This window comes from Capra hircus, chromosome 1 (assembly GCF_001704415.2).
Source record: "Capra hircus breed San Clemente chromosome 1, ASM170441v1, whole genome shotgun sequence".
Taxonomy (NCBI): Eukaryota; Metazoa; Chordata; class Mammalia; order Artiodactyla; family Bovidae; genus Capra; species Capra hircus.
Window position 1 is genome coordinate 107,200,130 of NC_030808.1, and position 18,806 is coordinate 107,218,935.

The window sequence follows — 18,806 nt, forward strand, 5'->3', positions numbered from 1 at the left end:
CCCCAGAATCAAGTCAGAATCTCTATTGGTGGGTCCCAGGTACTGGTATTTTTCAGGAGCACCACCCACCTTCTACCCATTAGCCCAGTAGGCAGCTAGAGTTGAAAACCACTTTCAGGAGCTTCCCCCTCCCTTGGGCAGCTTCTGGCATCTCAGGATCATCTTTTTGTCGAGACCTACCATTCTATTAGGATCCTATTTACTGGCCTCGCATAGCAGTTCTTTATCATTTTTATGTCAAGAGGACCTCTTTGAGGCCTGTGGACCTCCCTCCTCCCCCAGGCCAATGTTTTTCACATGAATGTAGTAAAAACATATGATTACAAGGTAATCAACTATATTAAAATATAACACATTGACCACTAGGGGTGAATTCTTTGACCCTGACTTAAAGGTCAGGAATATTGTTCTCTTGTGTCTAAGGATCGAGTACACATGCGGGGTTCAATAAATGCTTGTTGGAGAAATGAATTCAAGTATAAGTTGAGGATCACTGTTTTAGTAGCAGAAAAGAACCCTATCTGAAGGACAATATACCATTTAAGAGCTGATGAAATTCAAATGTTATGCAATTTATTTCTGAAACAAATTCCCAAGGCATCTGAAAAAATTTTAAATTAGTAGTCTTCTAAAAAAAATAAATAAAATAAAAAGTTTGAAGATGGTATCATTACCTCCAGCCTTTGCAAAATGTTATTTATTTATTTATTGCCTATCAAAACTGTAGAGAAGGAAACTGTGGCTAACTCTGGGGTCTCTACTCAAATAGGAAAAGTGGGAGGATCTGAATTGTTTTCCTGTTGCAGTAAGCAGAATAATGGTGTCTCCCAAACATGTCCATGTCCTAATATAAATGTTCTTATATGCCAAAGAGATTTTATAGATGTGATTAAGATACTGGGATGGTGAGAGTACCTTGAATTATCCAAGTGGTCCCAATGTATTAATAATTACAAGATCCTTATAAGAGAGAGGCAGGTAGAGTCAGAGCTGCTGCTGCTGCTGCTGCTAAGTTGCTTCAGTCGTGTCCGACTCTGTGCGATCCCATAGACGGCAGCCCACCAGGCTCCCCTGTTCCTGGGATTCTCCAGGCAAGAACACTGGAGTGGGTTGCCATTTCCTTCTCCAATGCATGAAAGTGAAAAGTGAAAGTGAAGTCGCTCAGTCGTGTCCGACGCTTTGCGACCCCATGGACTACAGCCTACCAGGCTCCTCTGTCAATGGGATTTTCCAGGCAAGAGTGCTGGAGTGGGTTGCCATTGTCTTCTCTGAGAGTCGAGGAATTAGATGTAAAGACAGAAGAAAACGCAGAAGTGATGTGGGACCATAACCCAAGGAGTGCAGGCAGCCTTTAGAAGCTAGAAAAGGCAAGGAAATACATTCTCCTTCAGTCTCCAGAAGAATTGACCTTGCCAACAAATTGATTTTAGCCCTGTAAGGCCATTTCAGACTTCTGGTTTTCAGAACTAGAATATAGCAAAGATGTGATGTTTTAAGCCACCAAGGTTTTGGAGATTTATTTATTATAGCAGCACTAAGAAACTAATGCATTTGCCATGTGTAATAAGTAATGAAATGGCCAATAAATACAACATAAGAGAAAGAACCAAGCATACAGGTTGGCTTGATCCTTTGTGCCCAGGTTTTTCAATGCTGGTGGCTTATCAGAACCTTCCCAGATAGATAGATAAATAGACCACACAGACTGACACAACACAACAAGCTAAAGCTAGGGTCCCAACTGAATCAGAATCTTAGGGTGGGATGGGAGATGCCTTGGGTTTGAATTTATTGAAGGCTCTCAAGGGGTTATGATACTCAGGGAGAGCTAAGAATCTTGCCCCATACCAACAAAAGTAGGTTAGGATATAGTTTGTACACAGCCTTTTTCAAACAAAATAAATATATACTATATGCTATTTATAAACATTCTCATTAATTCTTATAACCATTGTGAGTCAAGAAGACAGCAAATATAAAATGAAAACAAGCAGAGAGAATAAAGTAGTCAGCCTATAGTTACGGGCAAATCTCTGACATAGTTAAAAATAGAACTCAAGTTCCTTCTAAAATGTCAATTTGGTGCTATAGTCACTGGAATAGAATACATCTCCCTACTCAAGTCCACATCAAATCTCCATTCTGATGAACAAACTCTCAACCATTAAGTAAGTATGAAAACCAAAGACCAAAAAACTGATGAAAGTATGAGAGTTATTTCTTTTTCATTCTTTTATTAAAATCTTATAAACAATAAGCCAGCCACTCAAATCCTTTCTGGAAGTAGGAAAGGAAGTTAAACAGATCCTAAACAAACTAGTAAGTCTATAGATTTAAAAAATTTTAAAGAAAAATCTTCTAGGCCAATGACAACTAAAATGCTGATTGTGCAAATGAAACACAAATAACTAAATAATGAATACTTTGCTGTTGAATTTAATAATGTCTAAAAAGTCTACCAAAACTATGAATTATTACCAACAATAGTCAAAACAGTAAAAACATGTTACCATTTATAGAACACTTACTATGTCCTAGACACAATCTCAAATGCTTTGCCACATATAATTCTTCAACAACCCTGTGACATTAGTGATTATCTTCCTATCATAGATGAAGCAACTGAGCTTATCAGGGTAAGAAACTTAGGTGGTTGAGCTGGAACTCAAAGCCAAGCCTGTCCTAAGCCCAAAGCTCTTCTCACTGCCCACCTCCTCTGCCTCCTTGCCTTCAGGATACAGCCTGTCATTGGACCAAGCCCTGCTAAGCGGTCGTTCAGCTGAGCTGAACCCAACACAAGGACGGCATTATCACTGCCAACTCCAGCATCTCTGAAATGAACAAACAAAGGAATTGTAGCAAAAAGTGATGCCCATGGAAATCTAATCTTTAGGAGAAAAATGATTCATTTTCTAGACACAAGATAGACACACACACAAGAATGGTTTTTATGAGAACATACTTTTATACCCAAATAAGAACGAGACTTAAAATCTCAAGTGAAATGATAACATACACAGTCATTCTAGTCTCCAGGAAACTTAAACATTAAAAATAAATTGAGATTGAGGCTCCCCTGGTGGTCCAGTGGTTAAGACACTGTGTTCCCACTGCAGGGGGCAGTGGTTTGATGCCTGGTTGGGGAGCTAAGATCCTACATGCTGCCTGCTGTGGCCAATAAATAAATAAAGAAATAAACAGGGATTTTTCTTTCCCTCATTAACATAGAAGTTTCCTAATAATGACTGGGGAAGCATCAGTAAGATCAGCTAAACGGATTAATAGATTTCCTCCCTTGTTCTTGGAGATCCCTCTAGCACTAACATTACTCTCACTTGAGATACTGTTTTTTCATAGAAATAAGTGAATAAAACAGAGTAAAGACCAACATAGCAAGGAAAGAAAACAAAGAAAGCCACGGAAGGTCTCTGCTCTATGATGCCTAGACTGAGACTCTGCAAACCACACCTCAAGATCCTCTGCCACTTGTCTTCTCGCGAGATCCTGTCCATGGGGAGCCTGGCCAATGGGAGGCGAGAAGCATGTGCTTGGTGAGGTCAGTTCCTCCAGTGGCTACAGAGCGCCACCCCTGGGGTGGTCCCCTGTGATCTGACTGTGGCTGCTCCCCAACTATGAGCCCAGTATGCTCCCCAAGGTATGCCATGTCCTCCAGGGGCTGTGCCTTAACCACAGGAGGCACCTCCCAGGAAGATTCTGGTAACACCATCTCTGCCAGTTTGTGGTGTCCGTTCTGGCTGCTTCTTGCAGTTACACATCTCTGGGTTACCTCGATGTGCGCTTTTTGCTCGGTCAGCCTCCCTTCACTCGTGTAACCAGTTCCCTGTATTAAGTCAGTTCCTTGAAATTCCTAGATTGCCTTCTGTTTGCTAACTGGACCCTAGACTAGTGGGATTTCCAGGTGGCACTAGTAGCAAAGAACCTGCCTGCTAATGCAGGAGACTTAAGGGACCTGGGTTTGGTCCCTGGGTTGGAAAGATCCCCTGGAGGAGGACATGGCAACCACTCCAGTATTCATGCCTGGAGAATCCCTTGGACAGAGGAGCCTGGCAGGCTAGGGTCGAAAGCGTCGCAGAGTCGGACACGACTGAAGCGACTTAGTGCACACAGGCACCGAATCGGTAGGACAAAGAGACTGAAAGCTGAGAGTGCACCTGCGTTTGCCATGTCGCTGAGATTTGTGTGGATAGACTTCTTATCTGCACTGAGATCTGGGGACAATAACCCAGGGGCAGCTCCCACCACCTGCCCTCACATCCGAAGGCTATTTATTCAGAAAGACTGGCTAGGTGAGTGGGGTGATGGCAATTTAGCCACAAATTTCTAAGAACCACCTTTAAGGGTCTGTCTTTCCACAAAAGACCAAACTTTTCATACCGAGGAAGGCAAATGCAGAACTCTTAAATAAAAAAGAGAACACAAACAAATAATATAAACATAATGTTTTTGCAACACAATTCAGTTCAAAGGTCTGTATTAAGCGAAGAATCCCATTCTTAACTATTAATAAAAATCTAAAAATAGCACAATGGAGGCAGAAAGCCAAACCTCAGGGGAAAGTGGCTCCTAAATGGACATGGAAGATTTTGAAAATATGAAATGTGTAACTGTTTTTTTTTCAAACTCAAATCCCCGTAATGTACAAAGAAAGGTGGAAATAGCCTTTGAAGGGGAGATTGTAAATTCACTCGAAGTACAATCATGAAAGGCTACCCAACATATAAAGGACACACACTAACCAATTCTAATGCTGCCCAGTCTTCTCTTTCATAAAAACAGTATGTGTTATAGCTAATGAAAAGTTACTATGAAAAGTAAATTTTTAATGATTTACTACAAGTATTTCCAATCTCTGTGGACTTTGAGCCCCACTGCTGAGTCGAGTTTGCAGTGCAGAGAGAAGCATTCTTTCAGACCAGTACAAACAAGCTATCCACTTAGAGCATCCATTCCTTAAATAATAGCCCTGTCTTAATCCTTGTACAAGGTCCAGGGAGAGAAGGCCTTGGCCACAGGACCCTGAGAACATGACCGACCTTGTGGTGAGGAGACTGTAGCAAACAGCCAATCATTCCTATTCCCTGGCTCTGATTCTCCAGTTCCCTCTGATCATTGCTCATTGTTCCATGAAGTGGCCCTATGGGAGACTACCCCTCCCAAGCAGAGACAATCATTCTAACCACTATGGTGGTTAATATACATCCTTGCACTGATGTTTTACACAGCAGCTTTGTAATCTGGGTTCATTCGGGTCCATCCCTGAGAAATAAAAAACCTTTCTATGATCACAAAGTCAGTTTCTGAGCCATGAGGCGAAGGGACAGCCCCTGAATTACACGAAGCATTCTCAAAGTGTGGTCCCTGCATCAGCAGCACTGGCATCACCTGGGACTTGTTAAAACTGCAAATTCTTGGGCCCCATCCTAGACCTCCTGAATCAAGGGAACGGGAGCCAGCACTCTGCTTTAACAAGCACTCCAGGGATTCTGATGCCTGCTTAAGTCTGAGAGCCATTAAATTGAAATGACATAGTCACTTGGGGGTGGTGGGAGGGGACTGATGGTTAATTTTATGTGTCAACTTGGATAGGCCATGGTGCCCAGTTGTTTAGTCAAATACCAGTCTAGATGTTGCTATGAAGGTTTTTTTTTTTTGTTGTTGTTGTTGTTTAAGATGTGATTAAGATTTAATTTCATGGCTTTGTGTAAAGCACATTACCCTCCACAATGTGGGACAGACTCATCTAATCAGCTGAAGGCCTTATGAGAAAAAATTCTGGGGTCCCCTGATAAGGAAGGAACTCTGTCTCCAGACTCCCTTTGGACTCAAAGTTCAAACATCAACTCCTGGTGGCCTGTCCTGTAGATTTCAGACTTGGCAGCCTGGACAAAAGTTATTTCCTTAAATCTGAAGATAGATAAGATAGCTAGATTGGAAGACAGACAGGCAAAAACAAACACATCCTATTGGTTTTGTTTCTCTAGAGAACCCTGACTAATATAGGGTGGTTCATAGGCTTAATGTATGTGCCTACATAAGGACTTGGAGAAGGAAATGACGACCCTTTCCAGTATTCTTGCCTGGGAAATCCCATAGACAGAGGAATCTGGCAGGCTAAACAGTCCATGGGGTTGCAAAGAGACAGACATGACTAAGCACTACAAAAGGACTAGGATTCTACCTGTTTCTTCTAGTACTGTATGCTCAGTGCCCAGCTTATAATAGGCTCTTTCTATGTATATGCAGATAGTGACTGCAGCCATGAAATTAAAAGACGCTTACTCCTTGGAAGAAAAGTTATGGCCAACCTAGATAGCATATTCAAAAGCAGGGACATTACTTTGCCGACTAAGGTCCGTCTAGTCAAGGCTATGGTTTTTCCAGTAGTCATGTATGGATGTGAGAGTTGGACTGTGAAGAAGGCTGAGTGCCAAAGAATTGATGTTTTTGAACTGTGGTGTTGGAGAAGACTCTTGAGAGTCCCTCGGACTGCAAAGAGATCCAACCAGTCCATTCTGAAGATCAGCCCTGGGATTTCTTTGGAAGGAATGATGCTAAAGCTGAAACTGCAGTACTTTGGCCACTTCATGCGAAGAGTTGACTCACTGGAAAAGACTTTGATGCTGGGAGGGATTGGGGGCAGGAGGAGAAGGGGACGACAGAGGATGAGATGGCTGGATGGCATCACTGACTCGATGGATGCGACTCTGAGTGAACTCCGGGAGTTGGTGATGGACAGGGAGGCCTGGCGTGCTGTGATTCATGGGGTCGCAAAGAGTTGGACACGACTGAGCCACTGAACTGAACTGATGTGTGTATATATATATATATATATGTGTGTGTATATATATTTTAATATGTACTTATTTTGGCTGTATTGGGATTGCTCAGCAGTGTTTGGGCTTACTCTCCCCACGGTGTGTAGGATCTTCGCTCCCCAATCAGGAATCAAACCTGAGTCCCCTGCATTGGAAGGCAGATTCTTAAGCACTGGACTCCTGGGGAAGTCCTTGTTTCTATATTTTTGATAAATGTATGATCTGCGTTAAACTCACTGGGGAAGGGAAGTGGATAATTTGGCTCTGAGAGGGGGCTCTTAGCAAACAGTCAACACTGTTGGAGGACTCTTGCACTAAATTCTGATGAGCAATAAACCTCTCCTCAGGAATCTTCTAGAGTATATAGATGAACCAACAGGAAATCACATCAAGGAATTGTGTTTAGTGTTTCTGAGTTTAATTTCTTACAAGTGAAAGCATGCTCAGCACTCAGCAGGCCATTCTTAAGATTCTGTTCTATCCACAGGAGCCACTGGTTTAAGTACTATGAGCACAGTGACTGCATCTTGTCATTTCTGCTAGGCCTTGTATCTCAGTAGATTCTTATCAGTACACTGATTTTCTGGAAAGAGTAAAATTGAAAACTTCACCTCAAATATTGTCTGTTTTAGCGTTTCTGCCCCAATACATCAATCTAGAAAGTCTTTTTTAAAAAATGTCCTTTCCTAGAACTCAGGGACAAGGATGTTCCCCCTCTACTTCCGTGTTAGCCACTCAGCAGGGCAGCTAATGAAGAATGAAGGCAGGGCTTGGTCTCCAGGTGAAGCGAACTATTCTGAGCAGGGGTCAAGCCATCTTCATTAAACTATTTTTTTTTAATGAATAACATTTATTAAAAATTATAATATGTGCCTAGCAAAATTATATAAGTTAGACAGAAAATAGATGAAGTTAAGGTGTTCACAGACCTTTCTTTCTCTGGAGAAAGAGCAAAGATGTTGATTAATTTCAGATTTTGATAAGCATGCTTCCCTGGTGGCTCAGAGGTTAAAGCGTCTGCCTGCAATGCGGGAGACCCGGGCTCGATCCCTGGGTCGGGAAGATCCCCTGGAGAAGGAAATGGCAACCCACGCCAGTACTCTTGCCTGGAGAATCCCATGGAGGGAGGAGCCTGGTAGGCTACAGTCCATGGGGTCACAAAGAGTCGGACACGACTGAGCAACAAACTACTACTAAACTACCATTTTGAAATCTCAGGAATGGTAATTCTATCTGCCACATGAAATCGGAAAAAGTAAACGTTCCTTGGCTAACCTTCTCCATCCCACCTACTGAAGCCCAAGTCAAGTATCATGGGAACTAGGCCACATGTTCCATGCTGACTGGCCAGCTGAGACTGGGCTGAGGAAGCCTGGTCCCAGTGCACCAGGGAGACAGGAGGACTCTGGGCTAACAGCTGCCTCTTCAACACAGTCAGTCCTTGGTTGAATCTCTGAAAGCCCAGTTAAGCCACAAAGGTGTGTTTTGGGAGGAGAAAACACTAAGAATTAGTCTGTTGGATTTGCTTTCCACTCACCTTAAAAACAGTGGAAACAGTGTCAGACTTTATTTTGGGGGGCTCCAAAGTCACTGCAGATGGTGACTTGCAGCCATGAAATTAAAAGATGCTTACTCCGAATCGAATCGCCAGTCTATGTCTGACGCAGGATACAGCATGCTTGGGGCTGGTGCATGGGGATGACACAGAGAGATGTTATGGGGAGGGAGGTGGGAGGGGGGGTTCATGTTTGGGAACGTATGTAAGAATTAAAGATTTTAAAATTTAAAAAAAAAAAAAAGATGCTTACTCCTTGGAAGAAAAGTTATGACCAACCTAGATAGCATATTCAAAAGCAGAGACATTGCTTTGCCGACTAAGGTCTGTCTAGTCAAGGCTATGGTTTTTCCTGTGGTCATGTATGGATGTGAGAGTTGGACTGTGAAGAAGGCTGAGTGCCGAAGAATTGATGTTTTTGAACTGTGGTGTTGGAGAAGACTCTTGAGGGTCCCTTGGACTGCAAGGAGATCCAACCAGTCCATTCTGAAGGAGATCAACCCTGGGATTTCTTTGGAAGGAATGATGCTAAAGCTGAAACTGCAGTACTTTGGCCACCTCATGTGAAGAGTTGACTCATTGGAAAAGACTTTGATGCTGGGAGGGATTGAGGGCAGGAGAAGAAGGGGACGACAGAGGATAAGATGGCTAGATGGCATCACTGACTCGATGGATGTGAATCTGAGTGAACTCCGGGAGATGGTGATGGACAGGGAGGCCTGGCGTGCTGCGATTCATGGGGTCCCAAAGAGTTGGACACGACTGAGCGACTGAACTGAACTGAACACCTTAAAAACATAGAATTTGAGGAAAGGGATTAATCATTTTGTTAGGGGAAGCACACTGAAACTGTCCACCCTGGTCAGGCCCTTTAGTAACCATTCGCATGAGTTGTTTTATGACAGGAGATCCTGGTAAGGAATACGGAACTAATAAGCTACTACCAACTGGAAGAGTTCAGGAAAGGTCAAAAGGAGACACCACATGTCTGTCCACTTCCCAGAATCCCTCTTGCTAGCATCCATCTTGGCTGAGTGATGTGTGCACTACCAGGAAAGACTCTGAATTAGAATGATTGGCCAAAGACAACCCAGAAACTAATCCCATCACCATAAAATCTGAGACTGCAAGCCACATGGCAGAGCAGTTCTCCTGGGTTCCCTTACCCTACTGCTCTCCACCTGGGTGCCTTTTCCCAATAAAATGTCTTGCTTTGTCAGCACATGTGTCTCCTTGGACAATTCATTTCCGAGTGTTAGACAAGAGCCTGTTTTGGGGCCCTGGAAGGGGTCCCCCTTCCTGCAACAATTTCAGTATGAGTCCATTCAGCCCAGGAGACACTCAGCCAGGGGAAGACTCTGGGGCAGGGTCCTCCACAGGCTGACAGTCACTCAGATCCCAGGGTCTGAATGTACAGCCCTGAACCAAATGTGTGTGAATGTGTGAGGGTTGAACAAGGATTGGAAAATCAGAGGAAGGTGCCTCAGCAACTTCCAGGGTTTGAAAGACAACCCAAACCCAAAGAAACAAAACAGGCTGGAGGTTAGGCAAAAGCTCATTTTCTACCTTCAGCCCAGATGGGAGCTATTTTGAAACAAATTCCAGGTATTTGCTGCATCATTTAAACGTCTTAGAATAAAAATAATTATATTGTGTATGTGTGTTAGTCGATCAGTTGTGCCCACTCTTTGCAACCATATGGTCTGTAGCCCACCAAGCTCCTCTGTCCATGGAATTCTCCAGGCAAGAATACTGGAGTGGGTTGCCATTTCCTTCTCCAGGGGATCTTCCCCACCCAGGAATTGAACCTAGGTCTCTTGCATTGCAGGTAGATTCTTTACCTGAACCTTATTAACAGAAAAAATGAAATGAAAACTATTTTCTTACAGAAACCAAGCAAAACATCTCATTTCCCTCCCCCTCCCCCCATAGAAGGACAGAAACAGCTAATTGTGTGTTCTCAATGGCCAGACTGTTTAAAATAACAATAAAAGGTACACACACAGGAAAGCTATAGACGATGTACTGAAATTTCCTAATCACGTGAGTATCACAGAAATAAATCTGATGATTTCAACCAATCTGTTTCATAGAAACCAAGGAATCACTGTCAGTGTAAGAATAAGCCGTTCCAGTGCCAGACAGCTCTTTTGTTTCTGCAAGAAGCAGTGTTCAGTGGATACCCTGGATGTTTTGTTAAAACTTCTGACTAACATCCTCTTTATTATTCAGATTGATTAGGAAAATATATTTTTCTTTTGACAGAGTCGGGTTGCTTTTTAAGGAATTACTTGTTTCAAATTACATCCTTCTATTGAGCCCTGGAATTTGACACCTCATGCATAACACACTGCTTGTGGCTCCCCACCTCCCAACAGGAAACCGTGGCCCTGTGGGGATGACTCTCTATTTACATTCAGCCTCACACATCAGCATTTACCAGTGTGAGGCCGAGGGCTGTCAACTCCTGGCTCCTAGTCAATATTTAATCACTGTGCAGTTATGGAGGGAGAAGGAAACATTCCATCTCCCAATAACATGCCTTTAATATGAAAAAAGCTCTCATTACATTTATGGATGCATGGTTACACTTTTCAGAAAAGCTATCAAATTGAGAAGTTGCACAACTGCTCTGATGTGGCATTTTAAGTGTATTGCCTTTGGTGGGTGGATAGATAACCTGAATAATACACAATTGTGATTTTTAAAAAAGTAATATGGACCTTTGAGTTCTCCCTAAAACTTTTTTCTTTTTTAATGGGTGAGAGTGTTTGGAGGAAAAAAACAAAACAAAACAGGCAAACCTTGTCTAGTTCATTACCTCTAGCTCTAGTTCAATCTCTAGGTAATAAAGCAAACGAGTTATACTAAGGAGAAAATTCAGATTGGTTTTGTGATTTTTACTTGGTATTAAAGCATTTGCAGTTTTTAAAACGTCTTTATTGAATTTGTAACAATATTGCTTCTGTTTTATGTCTTGGGGGTTTTGGCTGAGAGGCACGTGGGATCTTAGCCCCCTAACCAGGGATCTGAACCTGTACCGCTGCATTGGAAGGCAGAGTCTTACCCACTGGACCACTAGGGAAGTCTTTGAAGTTTTGTTTTTGATGGAGATGTACAAACAATTTTCTCAGTCCCAGGACAATGCTATGAAGCCATTTATTTTTCCATCAGTTTTTAGGATAACTGAAAGAACAGAAACCATTGGTTAAAGGAATACAGTGATGGAAGCCAATGGGAGGTACCCATATTACAAGGAATCCTCTGGCTGTAACCTGACAAAAACATCGCCTATTTCTTGTGTAGCAAATGGGCCTGAGCTGGAGACGTTTTTACCATTTAAATGAGATCTGCAGTGTTCCACAGGGAAGGTTCATGCATTACTTACAGTGTCAAGATGAAAGGAAAACTGCAATAAAGGTGAATGCTGGAAAGTGAATCACAGTAATAAGTATTTAAAATGCCTTAGCTCAAAGGCACACAGTTCTTCTTTTTCATCCTTCTACTAACCAAGGACTAGATGAACAGGTGTGGACTTGTTCAACTTGATGATATGTGGCAGGAAACATTTTCACTTCAAAGTTGCAAACCCTATTTGACAGTTCAACAGCTTTTCATTGTGGGTGGGTAGAGAGAGGATTAAGCTTAACCTCACCTCACGGTCCTGCTCAGACATGGTAATTACCCTATAGCTCCTAACCAAGGCTCCAGATCCAATCATCTCAAGTTGGATGGTTGGGGGAGGGGAGGGGTTTCTCTAACCTCCCTGGTTGTTGTTCAGTTGCTAAGGTATGTCCAACTCTTTGCAACCCCATAGACTACAGCACTCCAGGCTCCTCTGTCCTTCGCTATCTCCGGAGTTTGCTCAAATTCATGTCCATCATTTTGCCTTTAATCTTTCCCAGCATCAGGATCTTTTCCCATGAGTTGGCTCTTCACATCACGTGGCCAAAGTACTGGAGCTTCAGCTTCAGCATCAGTCCTTCCAATGAATATTCAGGGTTGATTTTCTTTAGGATCAACTGATTTGACCTCCTTGCTGTCCAAGTGACTCTCAAGAGTCTTCTTCAGCACCACAATTCAAAAGCATCAATTCTTTAGCCCTCAGCCTTCTTTATGGTCCAACTTTACATCCATAGATGATTAATGGAAAAAAATCATACCTTTGACTTTCCAGACCTGCCTGCAGAGCATTTTGGGGATTTCTGAAAGGAATTCCTAGGATGGAGTGCTCACATGGCCAGCATCAGAATGCCTGACCTTCTACCCGGAATCCTGTGATCATTTGGCTTGTTATCATTTCTACCCCATCCTGGGTTAGTGTGTCTAAAGCACAAATAGTTCACTACGAAAAAGGCTGGGACTCCTGTTTTTAACCTATTCCCAGCCCACAGCATCCAGTAGACCTGAGCAGAAAACCCACCAATACGCCAACTCCTTTAAACCAAAATACTCTAGAAGTTTCTGGAGCCTGAGAAGTTTAACATTAATTCACCTTGGAATTTAAGTAGCTTCTTCCCTCTTATTTTCCTAAAAGGCTCCATTCCTCACTGTACCCCCATTCTCTGGGTCCAAGGAAATGGCATTTCAAATATTGCCTCTTTTATTAAACTCCTTACAGCATGAGCAGTTCTAAAATTTATTATAGGAAAATTGCAAGGTGATTTTATTGTGAAAAAGATGGCTTTAACAGAGTGGTGGTGGAAAGTTCCAAAAGTGATGTACAGACTCAAAAGGCTGGGATGTTTGCTGAGAAAGAGAGTGGTTTTGGTCAGGATCCTCCTGGCTGATTTCCAGGTACCTTTCCAAACTCCCTCCTGCTCCACAGCCCTTCCACCTGGGTAGCTCTTGCCAGTCCCCCTTGTGCAGGGCTCCCTCCTCCCCAGATCTCCATTCCACTGTCCTCCCGCACTGCCTCTGCCCCCTGGACCTCTCCTGCATAGCACTTACCTTGAATATTAAATAACTAGCTGAGTAAGTTGCTTAATGCCCTCCTCCCTCACCAAAAATAACAATGCCATTCGGGCAGGATCACCGTTCTCTTGAGCAAACTCCATGAGCTTGGGCAAATTCTGAGAGATAGTGAAGGTCAGGGAAGCTTGGTGTGCTGCAGTCCAGGGGTCATAAAGAGTCAGACACGACTTAGTGACTGAACAACAGCAACTTCTCAGTGTCTAGCACAGCAGAACTACTGAGTGAATGACTATTACATGAATAAGTACACAAATGGGCAAAATCAAAATCATAGAATGCAATGTGTTCAACTTCACCATATCCAACCTTGTCCCTCTTCCTGGTTCTTCGGGTGATGGTCTCTTTTAGAACTACTGGCACAGATAAAGCCACTGCTGAATGTGGTCTCAGGATTTTTGGAGAGAAAGCTCTCTGGGTGCATTTCCTTGATGGTAAGGGCTCCTGAGGCTCCCCATCCATTTGAATTGCCTGAAACCTCAGGGACCCCCTCATCCCATTCTATGCATAAAATAATTCAAGAGGAGCCACTCACTCAAGATTGAGTGTCAAGGGAGTGAGAATGCACAGTTTTCTCTCCATGAGCTTCCACTCAACCAGAGGGTCATTACGTCCCCTCAAGCCAATACGCTGGGTGAGTTTTTGACTGATCCTTAACAACTGGATAGATTTGATGATTAAATGTAAGCACAGAGGGTGGGTGGTAGGGACCTTTAAAAGAGAGAAAACAAACATAAAGCCACACATTTATGTTCAAATGAATTCCGAATTAATTAATTACTTAAAGTTTCAGCTTATGAAAAATTCTCAAATACAAACAGGTGGGCATAGTAGATATTCTATATCACAAGATCACAGATATTTAGATGTGGTCATAGCCATCAGGAAAAATAAGCAGTTACTGTGTTATGGAAAGTTAGAGGGGCTACATTCCAAACAGTTGGTGTAGTGGTTTCTAGCTGAAGTGGAAAGCACATGGCCCTTGGAGCCCAAAGAATGTGTACTAACTCTGTGATCCCATCACATACTTCAGGTGTTTTCTTTTTAATATTGTTTATTTATTTGGCTGCATTGGGTCTTAGTTGCATCTCGCAGGATATTTGTTGCATCATGTAGGATCTTTCATTGCAGCATGTGGGCTCTCCACTGGAGCATGTGGGCTTAGTTGCCCTGAGGCATGTGGGATATTAGTCCCCTGACCAAGGATTGAACCCACACCCCCCGCACTGCAAAGTGGATTCTAACCACTGGGCTACAAGGGAAGTCCCTACTTCAGGGCTTTTTTTTTGTTTGTTTATAAAATGGGAGTAACAGTGTTCACCTGGCCCCATTGTGCATTAGGCAAATACATGAAAAGCTCAGTGCCTGCCCAATAGGCACTCAATAAGTAACAGCTTTGTTTTTCTCATTAAAACAGATTTAGGGCACGTCTCTGCAGTTCTCACAGCATCATGGCCTTCCTCAGCAGAACCTGCACATTTGTGTTTTTATATGATTTATGTGGGTCTCTGCAACTCAACTGCAAGCTCCATGAAGGCAAGAAGCCTAATGACATGACAGCTGCATGTGAGCTTCTGCTCATCTCTATCTCCCACACCCCAAACACAGCAGCCCTGCAATATACAGTCACTGACTGAGTAAAGCTTAGCTCTGAAGAAAAAAATAATGACATATATTAAGGCAAGTCTTGGCAGACATCATATTGTAGACTTCTCACTTCGCCAAAAAGTTTCACAGAAGCAATTTTAAAATATAGCTTTTGCTCCAAAAGGAATTCAGAAAATTTACCCTTTCAAAGCTCAGAGACTCGCTACACTTAGACAACATAAAAGCACAATTTCTATAAAATAAGAGGTGTTGAGAAGACAATCTTTAACATTCAATGAAAAACGAGATTTTTACCATAATATTAGTTGTTTTTTGTCCCTAGTCACAAAGAAGCTACTATTACTATTCTGGGTCAGGTCTGGACACTAACTACTTCCTTATATACAGTCTGAGCTGCATCAAAAGGACACATCAGTGGACAGACCTAGACTGTCACAGAGAGCAAAATCAGTCAGAAAGAGGAAAACAAATATTGTGTAATAACTCTTGCATGTGGAATCTAGAAAAATGATATAGATGAACTTACTTGCAAAGCAGAAATAGAGATAGAGATGTAGAGAGCTAATGTATGGATGCTGGGGTTGGGGGAGAGGGTGGGGGCTGAGATAAATGAGATTGACATATATACACTACTATGTATAAAATATATAACTAATGAGAACCAACTGTGTAGCACAGAGAACTCTATTCAGTGCTCTGTGATGACCTAAATGGGGAGGAAGTCCAAAAAAGAGGGAATGTATGTATGTGTATGTATAGCTGATTCACTTTGCTGGACAGCAGAAACTAACATTAAATAATTATACGCCAATAAAAATTAATTTTAAAAAAGAATAAAAAACAAAGGACACATCTGGACTGGCATCAGAGGGCACCCTTCAGCTCAGTGTTTGAATACTGGTTCTAATATTAATACCACCAGCCACAGGTTGAAGCCCTATGTGGTTAGGTTTGCTCCTTTCCAAGGTCACTGATGCTCTTCAGGGTTACAGATGCTGACTTTACTTCTGGCCAGTCACCCGATAAGTGGGTACCATGGCACCAGGGTCAGAGAAGTAGAGGGAGGGCAGGAGGAAAAGATGCCCTGAGCAGATTAATCATGAGGTCTTAGCGTAGGTGTCAGTGTGGCCCGTTCTATTTGTAACACCATGAAAGTCTTTCACTTTGTGTGGTTATTTCCTCACCTATAAAAATGGAAAGAACTGAGAGCCCAGTGTGAGGTACCCTTCCCTTGGACCAGCTGAGCTCTAAGGTCCATCCCACCTTTGATATTCAGTGATTCTGTGAAAGACTCAAAATACCTTAGAGGCATGTACTTAGTGCTACTGGGCCTACAACTGTCATGTTTGAATCTGAGTCATAAGTTTAGAGACTGCTTTTTAGTATCAGTTTGTTGTTGTTCAGTTGTGTCTGACTCTTTGCGACCCCATGAACTGCAGGATGCTGGGCTCCCTTGTCCTTCACTGTCTTCCAGAGTTTCCTCAAACTTATGTCCATTGAGTCGGTGATGCCATCCAACCATCTCATCCTCTGTTGCCCTCTTCTCCTTTTGCACCCAGTCTTTCCCAGCATATCAGGGCCTGGTTCTGGGACTGATGAGCTGGTTCATCAGTTAGAGTTCCTGATTTTAAAGCAATAAGACCAACCCTAGCTGACTTTAGCTCACAGATTCAACAGGAGATGGACACTGAGAAACTCAGGGAGGTGGAGAAGATAGGGAAGGTGAAGCCATGGCCATGGTCCCCTTGTGGGAGGGGTTCAGCGGCTGTCACCAGCTCAAGGAGGCGTCCCACTGCTCCTGAGGGCCTCACAGGGAATGCACTAGACCCAAAGTCCCAGGGGACCTCCTCCACTTGCAACAGTGTCAGGGGAGGGAGAATCTGGGCTGAGGTCACTAGAACAGGAGTCAGCCACTTGCGATTGTCCTCCCACCAAAATCACACACAACAGCAAAAAGTTAACTCCCTAAGGGGAACATAGGTGATATTAGGAAGGGTAACTCATACCAGGCAAAAAAACCCCAGGCACATCCACCAGAGGAGCAAGAACCTAAGAATACAGAGGTCAGTGATGGCCGTATGTTCTGTCTTCAAGCATAGCGTCCAATGAATTTCAAAGGAGTACATAAATTGAAGCAGTAGGTCAAAACAATTTTGGTCTGAAATATCCTGTGATAAACCATAATGGAAAAGAATATAAAAAAGAATGTCTGTATGTGTCTAACAGACACTTTGCTATACAGCAGAGACTGGTACAACATTGTAAATCAACTATACTTCAATTTAAAAAAAAGAAAAAAAAAACCAACCACTTTGGTCTGGAGAACACACAGTTTTCAACTTGATTATATGGGTTCTACCAAAAGAACATTTACTTAGTAGTAGCATAATCCACAATACATTGAACATGTAATTAACAAAGAATTCTGGGAACTCTGAAGAAAACTTAAGAGGAAATCACTGAGTCTGTCAGCCAAACCAGGCCACCCAAAGGCAGGGAATGAGTAACCAGGAAACCCTCCTTATGAGAAGTCACTGAGTCACAGGGACATCTTTCTATGGCTGAGAAAACTACGCCTGGAGCCCATTACCAGTTTAGTTTTGAAAATTCAGAGTATTCAAGCAGTCCGCAAATATTGATCGTTCTCATATGCCAATTTTCTTTCCTTTTTCATTTTCACAAGTCTCAAACCTCTTTCCTCACTATTTTTAGTCTGTGAAATCCCCAACGTGTTCCTCATGACCCTCCCTCATTTCCCATCTTGAGTGGCCTGTGTCCCCCAGATCACTTACACCTCTTTCTAGTCAACTCTCACTTGCTCCCTTCTGCTGGAATGTTCCCAATGCGGGCTCACAGAGCCTTTCCAATTCCACCAGACCCTTTACTTTAAAGAACGAGAGTCTCAAGCCAAAATGCTGCTCCCTCATTAAAAAAACAAGTAAACAAAAGATTCAGAAGTTGGCGAGCCAATAACATTCCAAAGGACAGTGACAACTTGTGGCTGGCCACAGCCCATGAAACTAGGCGATGGCTCAGGACAGCCCCCTGCCTCCCGCCTTCCTGCTTGGAGGAGCCTCCCCTCCACAGGCCTGTGTATATGTTTCTCTCTTCACCTGGCTCTCCTGTCCCTTCATGACACAGGCTTCCTCCTGCAGAGGAGAGACAGAGAAAAGGCAGCCTCGTTGGAAGAGAAGCTGGGAGTCCCATCTTCAAAATGCATTTACAAAGCAAACACACTAGCAGAACTTGTTTGAGTCTCAAGTTTGCTTGGGATGACTTTTTGGGAGCCGAGGGACAATATGAAGCACTTGACTCTCCCCTCTCTCCTCAAGCCACAGCCTATATGTTATTTATTAGCTTTGTTGGGTGGTTTTAATACATACTTCTTAATTTTTAAAGTGAATATAAATCCAATTAAAGCCTGCAGTTTAGATAATAATACTGTGCCAATGTTCATTTCTTAGTTTCGACAAATGTACCACAGTTATAAATGACTCACACTCACAAACTATTATGTTTGAATAAATATTAAAAACAAATGTATTTCTCTTAAAAATTATATATATGTATATTATATATAATATATATTATATACAATCTTAACATCAGGGGAAGTTGGTAAAGGATAGTCAGAAACTGGTACTATCTTTGTATCTTTTTAACATCTCTGTAAATCTAAATTTATTCCCAGGTAATAAGTCTGTTTTAAAAAAGCTAAGTGAACATTTTCTATTTCCTTTTTCAAGGGAAAGTGAAGTAACCACCTCAAACTTGTCTCATTTGTTTGAAATCTGTTGACTTTGGACATAAAGCCAATAGTTCTAAAGAGTAAAAAA

The 18,806-nt window shown here is 42.5% G+C and overlaps 1 protein-coding gene across 3 annotated transcripts in view; it reads right to left on the bottom strand.

Annotated features, from left to right (window-relative positions):
• LOC102180704 (schwannomin-interacting protein 1) overlaps nt 1–18,806 on the bottom strand; it is a 151,372-nt gene that overhangs the window by 115,684 nt on the left and 16,882 nt on the right. The window lies entirely within an intron of this gene.